Consider the following 15,491-nt stretch of genomic DNA (forward strand, 5'->3'; position numbering starts at 1 on the left):
TCTTATATTACTTAAAATTTACCAAATTTGTGTGCATGGTAAATTAAAAACCTCAACATTAAAAATAATATTAGAATAAATTAGTTAATAAATAGACAAAATTAAAAATAGATTTATTTTTTCTCTCTCTCAAAATGCATATCAATAAATATTTTCAATCATCTTCTTTATTAATTTTAAGACCTCATCAATCTTTACAAACCTAATAAACAATATTAGTATATTATTAACTAATTGTTACAATAATTGCTCTTAAGTCTCTTTAGTGCCATGTAATTATTTTTTAAAGCATATACAATGCCACTGTCATGTAAATAATTATTTTGACACAACAAATTCTGTTTAGATACACATTTATAAGATATATAAAAGACCTATTTGCCCCTAGTAGAAATGTTTAATTTTGTCATAGCAAATTTTTTTACCATTTCATAAAAAATTCTGTCAATAACTCATTCAAATATTATAAAAATCAAATCTTTAAGAGCTAGAAAGGTAAAAAAATGATGCATAATAAATAATCCATAAACTAGAAGACATTATTAACAAAAAAAAAAAATCAGATTTTATATTTTCTTGAACCCAGAAAAAAATGGTGGATAAAAATACAAAATAGGGAAAAATAACAAAGAAAAAAAGTATACCTTTAACCGTTTGATCAGCTACTGGGTTTGGGCGATTCTGGTATGGGCGAGATCGAGACTATTTTTGGGTTTGTTGGGCGAGGGTTTCTGGGCTTAGGTGAGGGTTTCTGGGTTTGGGAGGGTTTCAGTCGAGGTTATAATAGCAGAGATATATGTGTTCGCGAGATAAAAGTGTTTTTATTAGGGAAACACTTTTTATCCCGGTTATTTAGTTAAAAACCGGGATAAAAGGTTTCCCTAAAAAATTTAATCTCCGTTTGGCTAACCCATAAAAATCGAATCTTGAACTTATTTTTTTACTTTTGATATTTTTTTTTAAACTTTCTACCAAACAGGGCCCTTGTCTAAAATTTTTTTTAATCTAAAAGTGGGATAAAAAGTCTCAATATATCTTTTATCCCATTTTTTATTTTTGTTAACTAAAAAAGTGGGATAAAAGGTCCCTTTTCTTGTAGTGATACTTTGGTATTTGTAATTATGAATATTTTTCGTTAATTTAAAGATAATATGATTATCATATTTCAATATCAAAGGTTAAATTAGACCGGTATGTTGAGATACTATCAAAAACTATCTTTTCTTAAGTGACCACAAATGTTTTCCTGTTGTTCAACCCACGAGTCGTTTTTCAAACAAAATTATTGTGATATATAATATATATGTATTAAAATTAATGTAGCCCGAGTAGGAAAATATTAGACTTTTATTTGGACCTACATTAACTTTTGGGATAATTACATAAGGCACTATTTTTTTGTAAAAAAATTATACTTTTACGTTTAAAGAATTTTTTTTACATTTTTACGGTTTTGTATAGAAAAAACACGAAAACAACAAGAAAACTACATAAAATTAACATGAAAATAACATCTAAATAACATCAAAACACCAACAAAAAAGAACATACAGATAATAAAAAATCAATAATAAATTAACAAGAGTACAACATAAAAAGATCGTATTTTTTGTAAATTAAATTAAAAAAAATTGTTAAAATATTTAAAATTAAATTGAAAACTTATTTTTGTAATTGTTTTGTTATTTTTGTGTGTTTATGAAATACTCCTTTTAACTTGGTTTTATTAAAACTTGGTTTGATTGAATAATTTTTTATTGTGTTAGCCCATATTGTTAGTGATCAATAGTTAATAGGCTTAGCATTATCTGTGTGTATAAAGTCGAGTTGAAGCAAAAGTATGGGTTATTCTAGTTGACTAAAGCCTTTGATGAGTAGGCCTAGTCTTATTAGGGTTATGTAGCTAAGTTCTTTTCCCAACTCTATGAATACGTATTGTCTCATTATAATTATATATTTTTGATAATTAGATAAATAAAACTATCTTTTGATTTAGAAACTTAGAGAGAAAGACTATTCATATTATTTAATTATTATTGTGTTCTAAATTATATATAAATTAGTATATTATTTTTACTAATTTTTTAAAAAAATTTATAACTTTATTTTACCGGAAACGTTTTAAGTTCATTATCTCAATAACATAGTAAGTATAATATTGAAACTAAATAAATAAAAATTTTCTCATGTTTAACTAATGTTATTTTCTTAACATCGAAAATTGTTTATATATATATATATATTTAATTTCATTTAAAAAATTTGTCAACAACAATTAGCAATATACTATTGATTGGAGGTAATAAAATAGAATGAAATAGAAAGGAAACAATTTTCATTCTATTCCTTTATTTAGTTGCATTTTAAATTATTGGATGAAATATCATTCATCCAATAAAGGAAACAATTTTCATTCTATTCCTTTTTCCACTATTTTGCTAGAATGACTATTTCATTTTAAAAATGAATGAAATATCATTCTAATATAACAAGAGATAAAATTTAATGTTTTTTATTAATTTTTTGTATTCATTTTAAATTTTATTGCATTCCATTCCATTCCTATTCCTATTCCTATTCCCATTTGCATTTCTATTCCTATATCTTCATTTCTCACAACCAAATACCACCTTAGTGGTTTACTCTATATATCTTTAATCAAAATCCAAGTATAATACTTCAGATATATCAAAATCCAAGTATCACTACTTCAGATTTTTAATTGAGAGATAACAAGTATAGTTGTACGCTAGAGTTTTGTGGAATGCTTCTTGTTAGTGATAAAGGTATATCGATGGCTATTTGTCTGGAGTGTGGCTAACGATTTCTTCTTCATATATCTTGAACATGAAAATCCTTGTGGCGCTAAGAACATTTTTTGTTGGATAACATAATTTAAGTTGATATGATCTATACAAAATGTTATTTATGTTTAAAATTAATTATATCTAATTATAATAAATAATAATAGTATATAATTAAACAAATTGAGAAGTACTACTGATAAATACATGATGAAGATAGGACATTTTATAAAGTAATGAGAAAGCAACCATATTTAGGATAGTACTAATCATAGAAGTCGTAGTCATAATTATGAGTGATAACAATGCGACACATTTGCCACTAAAGAAAAAGAGGATAAATCATTTTTTTGGATAACAATTGAGTACGTCACATAAAATTATGCGCGCTTTGAATTCAATTGTACTACTAATCACAGAATTCAATGTATTATTCAAGACACCTTTTAATATTACGGATAATTTCACAAATGCACAAAAACAACAAAAAAAAAAATAAATAAATAAATAAAAATATAATTTTATGAAATTTTAAATATTTTTACGATTTTTTTTATTTTATTTACATAAAATACGGTTTTTTATGTTGAAATTTTGTTTATTTGTTGTTAATTTTTTATTATCTGTATGTTATTTTTTGTTGTTATTTTAATGTTATTTTCATATTACTTTTATGTTGTTTTCTTGTTGATTTTATATTATTTTCGTGTTATTTTCTGAAAAACCGTAAAAATATAAAAAAAAAACATTCTTTAAACGTAAAAATGTAAATATTTTACAAAAAATAGTGTCTTATGTAATTATTCCTAAACCATATATTGGCAAGATAAACTATTTAGATGTACCATATGTCTTATAATAATTATTTACATATTTTAATTTAATAATTATTATAATAAACTATTACCTATATACAAAGTGTCACCTTATAGTGTGAAACAATACTAATGCATAATAATGTTCAAAAAAAAAAAAATATAAAACCGCTAGTAGAAATATTCATTCATCTAATTCGTATTGTTTCGTTCGTAGTATATCTGATTTGCGCTATGTGCGGATTTTATATTTTGGATCCAATCCAATTCGCCCAATAGTTCAAATCCAATCAAATCTAATCCACAAAAGTATGGATTAGATAGGTTACTTTTCAATATGGATTAGATCCACAAAAGTATGGATTAGATCGGTTATTTTAGATAGGTTACTTTTCAATATTAAATTATTTTATATATCTGAAAAAATATATTTTTTTTCACATATCAAGCAACAAAATAAAATAAATTATTGTTATTTTGTTCTCCAATAACAAATTAAAATAAATAAAATGACAAATGACAAATTTAAAGGGTAGAAAAAAATTATTTTCGTCTAAAGAAATGTTTAATTTTTTTAAAATTATGTGTCGAAAAAAAAATTATATATAAGAATGGAATAAACATTTAATCTATTAAATTTTGAAATATATGTCTATTATATGTATTAGATTTTTAACTTACTATTTTCTTTACAATAAATTTTAATTGTATATATAATTTTTGAATTTTTTTTATAAATATGTGTGGATTATTGGATCGGTTATTTTTAAGAGGAAATTACACTCTATACCCTTTTTATATTGTTCTATTTTATTTTTACCCTAATTTTTAAAGTCTATCATTTTTACCTATTTTTTTTAATATTGTACTAATTTTGCCCCTGTAACTTCAAGATACTCTCTATGTGATTCTCTTATATCAGAATATTTTGGGTACAATACATATAAAAAAAGGCATGTTTCAATTAAATATAAAATTAGTGGTAAATTTGATTAATTGATTAATAAAAGTAGTATTTTACAACTTACCCCTATTTTTAAATGTCAGTCAATATCCAATTCATACAAGTGCGTATTTTAAATTCTCCAATTCAATCTAATCTGCATAAGTACAAATATCCGTACTTTCCAAATTAATAATCGGATTGAATTAAATCGACTATTTTATAAACACTACAATAATTAATTAGAGACACACGCCCCCACAATATAATTTAATAACTATTAAATAATATTATTATAATTGTTTACAAGGCACCCCTATATAATAGTAATACTCAAAATAAAATGACTTAATTTTACTAACTGGATGTTGCAAAATTTCCACTAGTGACTATCATTATTGGAATAAAACGTGGGTCCATTAAAACAATGGAAAACATGATTTACGCGTGTGCAAGTGCTTAGGTAAGAAATACATGTTTAGAACAGAAAAGAATAAAAAATGAAACATCACGTGAATATTTATCAATGTATTACAGCAGTACTATCTACACTACGGTCTTAAATAAATATAACTGTATTTTTAGAGACTCTTTTGGAAAATTGTACGTTGTTTTGTTTAATAAGAACAATTGTACGTAGTTATATATACATGTTTACGTATACATATTATAGAAGAAAGGAAGATGAGTGAAGGTGAAGGAAGTTGCATCGAACCTTCCTTGTTGGACTCACATCGCGATAGATTCAATGAGATTCACATACACAATGATCATTGCTTTTACGTACCTTTTAATCCTGTCCTCTCCTTTTCAAATTATATTTTCCTATGATGTCTTTTCCAAACTATTACGAAATTTGTAATAATAAAATCGAATCTATATTAAATCTCTTCTTTATATATCAACTTCCAGGAACAAATAAATAATTGTTTATATTGTGACTTTAATTGTTTTATAAGTATTTGTGCCATCCTTTTAAACAGCCCGCACCTATAATCACTCTAAAATTAAAAAAAAAAAAAAAAAAGACAACTATAATCACTCAGTTATATACTAAATTTATTTGATTTTATAAGAATTTAATTGATATAAAGAAAATTAATAGGAGCTATTTTTAATTACTTTTTTTTTTTTTTTGTGTATATAGTTATCTAATTAAAAATACATTAATTTTTTCTTTTTTAACGAAATCATGCAATTTCGTTTTTTTATGAAACACAACCAAACCATGCAGTAAGGAACGATTTAGATTAACCGAGCCACCTAAAACGGTCTTTTGGTTTATGATGTATAATGGTTTGGATAGTTGTGGTTCAAATTTAAATTGTGATTTGCCGGTTTAGATGACACTACTACAAATCTAAGCTTTAGAGGCAGTTTTTAAGGTCTCTTAGCGTCAGTTTTGGCAAAAGTTGCTATCGACGCTGATCAAGGCAATCTTATAGGATCTAACATAATCGACACCGTAGTGTACACTATGACATCGATTTTTTAAAAATAACTGATGTCATATGTATACTATAAAATTGATTAATAGTATATAATTGACGCCATAGTGTATATAAAATCAACAACAAATGCTAAAAAACCGATGCCATATCATTCAAAATTAATTTAGTTTTCTAATTTAAGACCTATTATTAATTCAAAAGTCTAATTTATTTAAATTATACATTTATGAATTTAAAATAAATATTATTTGAATGAAATTAAATATTTATTTTTCTGAAAGCTAAATTAAATATTATTAAATAAATTTCATGACTAGCCAATATACTTAAATTAATCGTATAGAAGCTAAAAAAATTACAATTATATTAGAAAAATATTTTAAAATGTTAACAAGTTAATATATCTAATTAAACATCTGAAAAATACAAGTTAATCTAAAAAAGTAAGCTAGAGTAGAAAAATTCTTAGACATTTCAGCATATAGTCCAAGTTTTTGTGAATCACCGCCAGCAATCGTTCTATCCATTGTCGATGTAACGGTAACAATTCAATTTTTGCATCGTATATCTTCTTTCTCCCAAACTATAAAGAGAAGTAAATATTTATATTAGTATATATATTTATTATTATTATTTGTTAATATAATAAATAAGATAATTAAAAATTAAAATTATAGTTTTTTGATCGTTTATATAACGGTTGGGGTTTGCACGTGCGATGAAATCCCTCTTGTATTTCATTACATAAAAATCACATTCTTAGTTTTTAGGTTGTCTTGGACAATTTTCTAGTGAAATTCATGGCCACACCCCAAGAAATACATTTGATACCCCTATAATTTCTTGTATTCTGTTTTAAAATTATATTAACATTTCAATTCATTAACATATATATATAATATATATCAAAATTGATCCGGATTCTACTAAATTTTTGATAACATAACAGCTGTAATTGAACGACCCTAAAAATTTTAAACATGCCTAATAAAAAAATAGATAAAATAATTGATTATACACCCATCCGATCACAGTACATGTATTTGCAGAACCTACTTCACTATGGTTTAATATTTAAGATATTCAAACTCCACTAATAAGTATTGATAATTAATTAAGAATAAAAGTTACATTGGGTGCTTAAATTATGTATTTAGGATAAGGAAGGAACATGATTGCTACTTTCTTAACATATCTGCACCCCTCAATTGATATCGGAATTTCAGCATCCTTTTACAGCATTTCCGAAATGAGAACCGAGTATGTGAATCATCGTAAAACTTAGTGTGAACTTTCATTTGACCTTCATGTTCGTACAGATAAGCTCGAGCCACTATGTTGTCGATATTGTCTGAGCAGAGAAATACTATCTAATTAGCTGCCCTTTTTTCAAAAAAAGTGTGCATGATAGGTGGCTCACTGAGGGAACAAACTCTTGAGCATAAATTTGTGGACCCTCATCCTCCTGAGCTTGTTGTTGTGGAACATACGCCTGATGAGCCACTTATCCTTCATCTTCATACTCATCCTCATTGTGCTCTTGTTCAACAACATTTTTCTTCTATTTAAGGGATTTGATTTCAACTTTGAATTTCTCAATCTCCCTTTATTTCTCAGCCTCAGCATTAGAAACTTCAATTTTCTTCAAGCCAAATAGTTTAGATGCCTTGGCAAGGAACCTACAAATTAATAAAAAGAGTTAGCTATAATTTTTGTATAACTAATGAAATAATATTTTTCATATACTAGCATACCTAGTAGCTCTGACACGTCCAGGATGCTCTGGTGTCCCGAGCGTCTGTGTAAGAATGTCATTTTTGCCATGGACTTAAAATTTTTCCTGACTAACTTACTCCTCTAGTTAAGCTTAAAGCACAAATTCAAACAATTAGTATATGATTTATATATATTAACTCATTATTACTTAATCAATAATAAATATATACTTACTATCTTATTGGCAGTTTTCATGTCATAATGAGTGAAAAGTTTTATTTTCTTAGTCCGAGATTTGATCCAAACACGGTGGCGTGGGGATCCTAAACCTCAAGGTCCTTTTTCTGTATTATTTTACAAAAATTAAATGAGTACTATTATATTTTTATGCACATTGCTAGAAATTCATTATATTAAATACTTACTACATCTTCTCTTACATTCACCATTCCGCTCTGGCCAGTTCGATGTCTGGATTGGTTTTTTGCCAATCGTTCTCTTTGTAGTTTACTCAATTTCTACCATGGAAAAAAAATATGTTAGCTACATGTACTTGTATTTATAAGTTTATCGTAGTACAAATTTAATTAGTACATGAAATTCAAGAGTTTGGCAACTTTGAAGAAATTTCAACCATTCATTTTTGTCAATTTTAAGATGCTTTTGAGTGACGTCTGCCAACCGTTGCATATCATTATCTTCTAATGCGGGCATAATGATGTCCTTGGTCATAATGTTCTTGAAATCTTTCATTAACTTCCCACCAATGATCATGTAATTATGTTTGAAGTCATCCCAAACTATAAAACCCGTCTAGTTTGAAGGTAATAACAACATGATTAGAATTAACATCTGAATTAATCAAATACAAACCAAAATTCTAACAAATAACTACTTACCTATATATCTTTCTAAATTCATTTTTAATTTTAGGGTTGACCTGCTTCCAATTTTCATAGGGCAGCCCAATCATCATACAACATCTAACTCCTAAAGTCAATACTATCTTAGCATAGTTTCTGCCATAATACTCTCCTTTATTGTTGACAAGGACAGGAAGTCTTCTTTCTTGGTCCGTTAACTTACTAACATTGTTCATCTCAATTCTACCTCGCTAAGGTATCGCCCTAGGACACTCTGCTACTGGGTCAGAATCTGAATCTGAGCCTAAACTTGAGTTTGCAATATCTACACCATTAATGAACAAAATATAAAATTAGCTACAACAGAGCAACTTCAAAAAAAAAAAAAACAATATCACAAGTAATCTATAATAAATAGTAACTACATAAACAAATATTATCAAAAGTAACAAATTAAACACGTTTTCTTTTCTTTTGTTATTTATCTTTACCTAAATCACAATTGACCCACATTCCCTCATTGATATCGGTTCTAAGGTATTTAGCATTGTCTTCTTCGAGGTATCGATCAATTTCCACAACTTGTTCATGAATTTGCTGCCCAACAATGAAGTTATCAGAACATAAATTAGCATTCTCCTTAACCTCTTCATTCTCTAAGAACCTCCTCTCTTTCAATAAAAAAAAAATTGGTTAGCCAGATTAGAAAATGTAAAAAACTTGTAGTGCTTAGCTAGCCATGATGAATGAATCATTCTTGCTTCCTTTCTTACTTAAATCAACCAAAGTAAAACCAAGCTTGTCAGTTTGTACTCCAATATTGTTGTCAACCCAAGAACATTTAAAAAGTAGAATTCAAAATGCAAAATAATTGAGCTCCCATATTTCTTCAATAACCCCATAATATATCATGGTACCTAAAATAAGATTTTTATATTTTGCACTTGCTATATGCATGGTTTTTGTGATGATACTTATGCCACTATTTTGAACCTCTCGAGTATCATCTCTTGACTTTGTATGAAAATGTTTACCCCTTACAATATGCGATTTATGCTTTGCCACAGCGAAATTTGGTCTAAGAGCAATATAACTCAACTCTTCAAATACTCTATGATTCGGTTCGTTCAACTTTGCAAGAATAATATTCCTTAACCACCCAATGAAAGTTTAACAATGCTCGTCTGCAACCCAATTTTGTTTATTTTTATGATGCCTTGGAACCATTGATTGTAATAACTCCATATGGTCACTGCAAAACATGTAATATTAATCACGTTATTGTTTGTAGTAATTAATTAAAGGTTAATCAACGGAAAAGCTACCTAAAATTATGTTATATATGGCTGAACCTCTGCATTATTGTGTTGGGTTTTGTGCCCTAAATAAAACTTATTTAAATATAATAAGATTTATAAATTAATAAAGATTTGAAATTATTTTATGTTGCATGGTTCAGATGATTTATTTCATGATTATATTTAATGTATAAATTTTATTAACTCTATAACATATATAAATGTATATATTTGTTCCTAATTATAGTATTATCGGCACAGTGGAATATAATCATGATTATATGTTCAAAAGTTTAATTCTCATCATTTGTCAGTTCATTGGATTTAGACTGGCATGATAATAAGTGATAAGGTATACTTACACCTTGTATAAGTGTTTTGTCCTTTCCACGGCATTTGCAAAGTTTACCAGTATTGGATGTATGGAGTATACATTGGAAGAGACCGATATTGATCTTGGATAAGATATTATAAAATTACTGTTACATCCATCTAAGTCAATATCAATAGTTGATCTTAGGTCTATGGATCTTAATTCTGATATGGTTAGGTTCAGCTTAGTTGTATTATTTATGTTCTCAAGTTGTTCGTGGAAGCTAACTTTTGAGTCTGGCGAATATTTACATCTTGGGAACATGGTAGTTCAATTGAGTGGGAGCGCTGATCATAGATATGGAATCTATAGCTTCTATAAGTATTTAGAAATGAAACGATGATTTCCTTCGAGCTTGGATGAATAGAGATAAATGATTGAGATCTCATTTGAGTAGTTATATTAGTTTACTAATATATCATTTATAGGTAGCTAAGTGTTTTCAGGAGAAAATACATTGAAGGGTAGAACAGTAAAATTATCCATTTTCGATGTAGATCATCTATAGATGATCCTTGACTATTAGGATTGTAACAATGAATAATCATAACATATCTATTGTCGGGAATATTTTACTAGGATCTAGATTAACTAACAAGTATGTTGGTTAACATCTAAATATTAATTCTCTAAAATAATGAAATAAACACCTAAGGGTTTAAGAAAATCTTACATTGATTGTAGCGGAATATAATTACTCCTTCTGTTCAAGATCTTTAGCCTTTGATTCATTTCTGTAGCAGAGCATTATCAAGATGTAAACCTGGATCTCTTTCTCTCTCCTTCGGGTTTGGTTACCACCGTCTTACTCACTATGATTGAGTACTTGACTTGCTATGTGTGAGCATGGCACTCTTTCACTAAGGGTTCGAATATGGAAGAACAATGAAGGAGGCTGAAATCACTAAGGAAGGAACTCTCTCATCTAGGTCGAAGGCAATAGTTAAATTGTCAAAAGTGGATGAGTGGGAGCATCATGTTCCTTTTATAGTTTTTCAACTAGGGCTTAGGACTGAATTATATGGATTAAAAAGGAATAAAATATTAGGCAAAAAATCACTTTAGTGTCGTCCACTTAAAGGACCACTTTCTAGTTACAATTTTCCCACTTTTTCTAACAACTTATTCTTCTTTCAATAATACTATATTTTCAAATTCAATCCTATAAATGCCAAAACTATTTATTTAATAAATATAATTAATTATCAAATAAAATTGTCATTTATATTATTTATTAATTAGACCATAAAAAGTCTCTTAATTAATAATTGACCCCAAAATCTCTTTTGTTCACAATTAAGCCCTTGCTTAGTGAAAATTCTTAAGTAAGACATAGTCTAATTTTAGAATTATAATTGATTAATTAAAATAAATTGACTAAGTCTACAAGTAGTATTACCTCAACTAGTGAGGGGACCATGGACCTATATAGCTGAGCTTTCCATAAGTATATCTAGAATTCACCAAGTAAATTCTCTAACTTATTAATACTGCCTTGCGTCACTATAGATTTGGAATTGAATAACACTCTCAATTATATAGAATGCTCTATATGTACCATGATATAGATACATTATAATTATCCATTGTTACAATCTTAATAGTCAATGATCCTCTATAGATGATCTACACTAAATAGGGACAAATTTACCGTTCTACCCTTCAATGTATTTTATCCTTAAAACACTTAGCTACCTATAAATAATATTTCAGTTAACTAATATAATTACTGAAATGAGACCTCAATTATTTATCTCTATTCAGCCAAGCTTGAAGGAAATCATCGTTTCACTTCTAAATACTTATAGAAGCTATAGATTCCATATCTATGATCAACGCTCCCACTCAATTGAACTACCATGCTCCCAAGATGTAAATATCCGCCAGATTTAAAAGTTAGCTTCCATGAAAAACTTGAGAACATAAATAATACAACTAAGCTGAACCTAACCATATCAGGATTAAGATCCATAGACCTAAGATCAACCATTGATATTGACTTAGATAGATATAACAGTAAGTTTATAATATCTTATCCAAGATCAATATCAGTCCCTTCCAATGTATACTCCATACATCCGATATTGGTAGACTTTGCCAATGCCGTAGAAAGGATAAAACACTTATCCAAGGTGTAAGTATACCTTATCACTGATTATCATGCCAGTCTAAATCCAGTGAACTGACAAATCAAGGGAATTAAACTTTTGAACATATAATCAAGATTATATTCCACTGTGCTGACGACACTGTAATCAGGAACAAATATATATACATATTTATATATGCTCTGGACTTAATAGAATTTATACATTAAACATAATCATGAAATAAGTTATGTGAACCATGCAACATAGAAGAAATTTTTGATCTTATATTAATTAGTAAATCTGATTATATTGAAATAGGTATTATTTAGGGCACAAAACCCAACAAACTCCCAATTGCACTAATATAAAACAAAAGGTGCATTTCAAATAATCTCAACACCTTGATATCCAGATCATGTGTATTATGTAGTATTATCTTTGTAATAGGATCTGACAGGTTGTAATCAATACATCCTTTCCTCCACCATTACATATTCTTAATCACAAAATCCTTGATATAGTAAAATTCCTCTCTATATGTCTACTCCACTAGGGATACTGGATTCTTTACTTTTTGGCAACTACTTCTGTGTTGGTCAGAAAGTAACACTAGTAGTTAATAAATTGTTGGTACAATGCAAAAAACTGTAAAGAACTTTCCATAGACTAAATGAGTGTCTATCCTGCAACTTTAACATCCAGTCCACTAGTAGAGTTAGAGATTCCATATTGGCTTTTACACTTCTCCAAAATCACTACTCAACCCTTAGAGTAATCACCATCTCATCAGTAGAGTTTTTAGCACTAATGCAAGTCTAGAAACCTAATTTGTTGTAGTCTAAGAGTATTAAAACACCACCCTTATCGTCTAACATATAATTTCTCTTCTTGATCTTAAGATTTACTTGATTTTCTTCCAATGTTCCTTTCCTGGATGGATCTGATACCTACTCATTACTCCTACTCAACAGCAGGTGTCTAGTTTAATGCATAGCAAAGCATATCTGAGACGACCTTTCACTGTTTATCCTAAGGAATTATTTTCTTGGCCTTTATCTTTTCTGGAGTAGTTGAAATTTTTCCTTAGATAAATAAAATCTATGCCTCGAAGTCGAGCAGCTTTTATAGATTGCCATTAGAAAAATGCACCAACATTTTACTAAGTTGCTTGCACTAGAGTAATTAAATCACCAGATATACCATAAGCCATAATCTTAAACCTACAATACTAGGATCAGGAAGTTTTGTTAAGTCTATTGAATAGACTTATTTTTTCAAAATTTCCTTTCTTGTCCTTGCAATAGAAAACTTTTGGTTACTCCATATGAATGGTTTTAACCATAGTTCTCTTGGCTTTGCTTCTTAGTTCCTTATTCTGACAATCCATTACTTGTTTAAACTAACAATGGATTTTCATCACGAGTGTCTTTCAAGTCATAATAGGGTGAGTTCGTTAAAACCCTCCCACTACGACAAGGTATTGTGACTTTCTGTCTATGAACAGTAAATGGTATTGTCCTCATCGGTTGTGTCAATACAATAGAGGCAGTGGGATCATATGATAAGAATAAGATGATAGAACACTTTGGAATCAAGAAAAACGTATTTCCTCTACTTTGCTACTTTGTTTTCATGCTTAGTCATTTTCTTAGAAAAGTAGTATTTGTTGAAACAAACACTTTCTTATCTTAATGACAATGGGATGGTCCACCCCTAATCACTTAGAATAGGTATCAAACTTGCCAACCTTAGTTAACAATTCTAGCTTTCTTAAGGTCATGATAAGGACATCCAAGAATCTAGTAATGGTTTACACTAAGAACAGAACCACTCCATCATTCTGTAAATTTTCTTATCACTAGGGTATATCCCTAAAAGGACTTAGGCAAGAACTAGTAACTAATCATAGACCTTTTACTTTCATCAATATGAAATTCAAATTTCTGGGGAGGTAAGTTTGGTTACAATTCAAAAAATTCAACTTAGTGATCTTTGAACTGCATATCCACTAAATATTTCTCTACCCCTATCAGTTCGCAAGATCTTTAACCACTTACCATAATGGTTTTTCACCATTGCTAGAAATTCATAAATTTCAAATTTCATTGCATAAGGTAAAATCTAGAGTGACCGTCTTAAGTGTTGGGTTTTGTGCCCTAAATAATAGCCATTTCAATATAATAAGATTTACTAATTAATAAAGATCAGAATTCATTTTATGTTGCATGGTTCACATGATTTATTTCATGATTATAAATTCTATTAGGTCAAGAACATATGTATTTGTTCATGATTATAGTGTTGTTAGCACAGTGGAATATAATCATGATTATATGTTCAAAAGTTTAATTCCCTGATTTTTCAGTTCACTCGATTTAGGTTGGCATGATAATCAGAGATAGGTATACTTACACCTTGGATAAGTGTTATATCCTTTCCAGGGCAATTGCAAAATTTACCACTATCAGATGTATGGAGTATACATTGGAAGGGAACGATATTGAACTTTGATTAGATATGATAAATTTATCGTATATTCAATTCAATATCACCTAGTTGATCCTAGATCAAATGATCTTAATCCTGACATGATTAGGTTCGATCTCAAGAGTATTATTTGTTCTTGATTTGTTAGTTATTAATACTTTTTGGTCAGGGTGGTACGTACATTTTGGGAACATGATAGTACAATTGAGTGGGAGCACTAAACATAAATATGGAATCTATAGCTTCTATAGGTATTTAGAAGTGAGACGATGATTTCCTTCGAGCTTGACTGAATAGAGATAAATGATTGAGATCTCATTTTAGTGATTATATTAATTCACTAAAATATCATTTATAGGTTGCCAAGTGTTTTAAGGATAAAATACATTGAAAGGGTGTAATTGTAATTTTATCCCTATGCAATGTAGATCATCTATAGAGGATCATTGATTATTGGGATTATAACAATGAATAATTAGTAGCGTATCTATATCATGGAATATATAGAGCCTTCTATGTAACTGAGAGTACAATTCCAAGTTCTATGGTGGATGCAATGAGGAATTAATAAGTTAGTAAATTTACTTTGTAAATTCTAGGTCTGCTTATTCGAAGCTCGGTTATATAGGCCCATGGTCTCCATACTAGTTG

The sequence above is a fragment of the Cannabis sativa genome, chromosome 6 (assembly GCF_029168945.1).
Source record: "Cannabis sativa cultivar Pink pepper isolate KNU-18-1 chromosome 6, ASM2916894v1, whole genome shotgun sequence".
NCBI lineage: Eukaryota > Viridiplantae > Streptophyta > Magnoliopsida > Rosales > Cannabaceae > Cannabis > Cannabis sativa.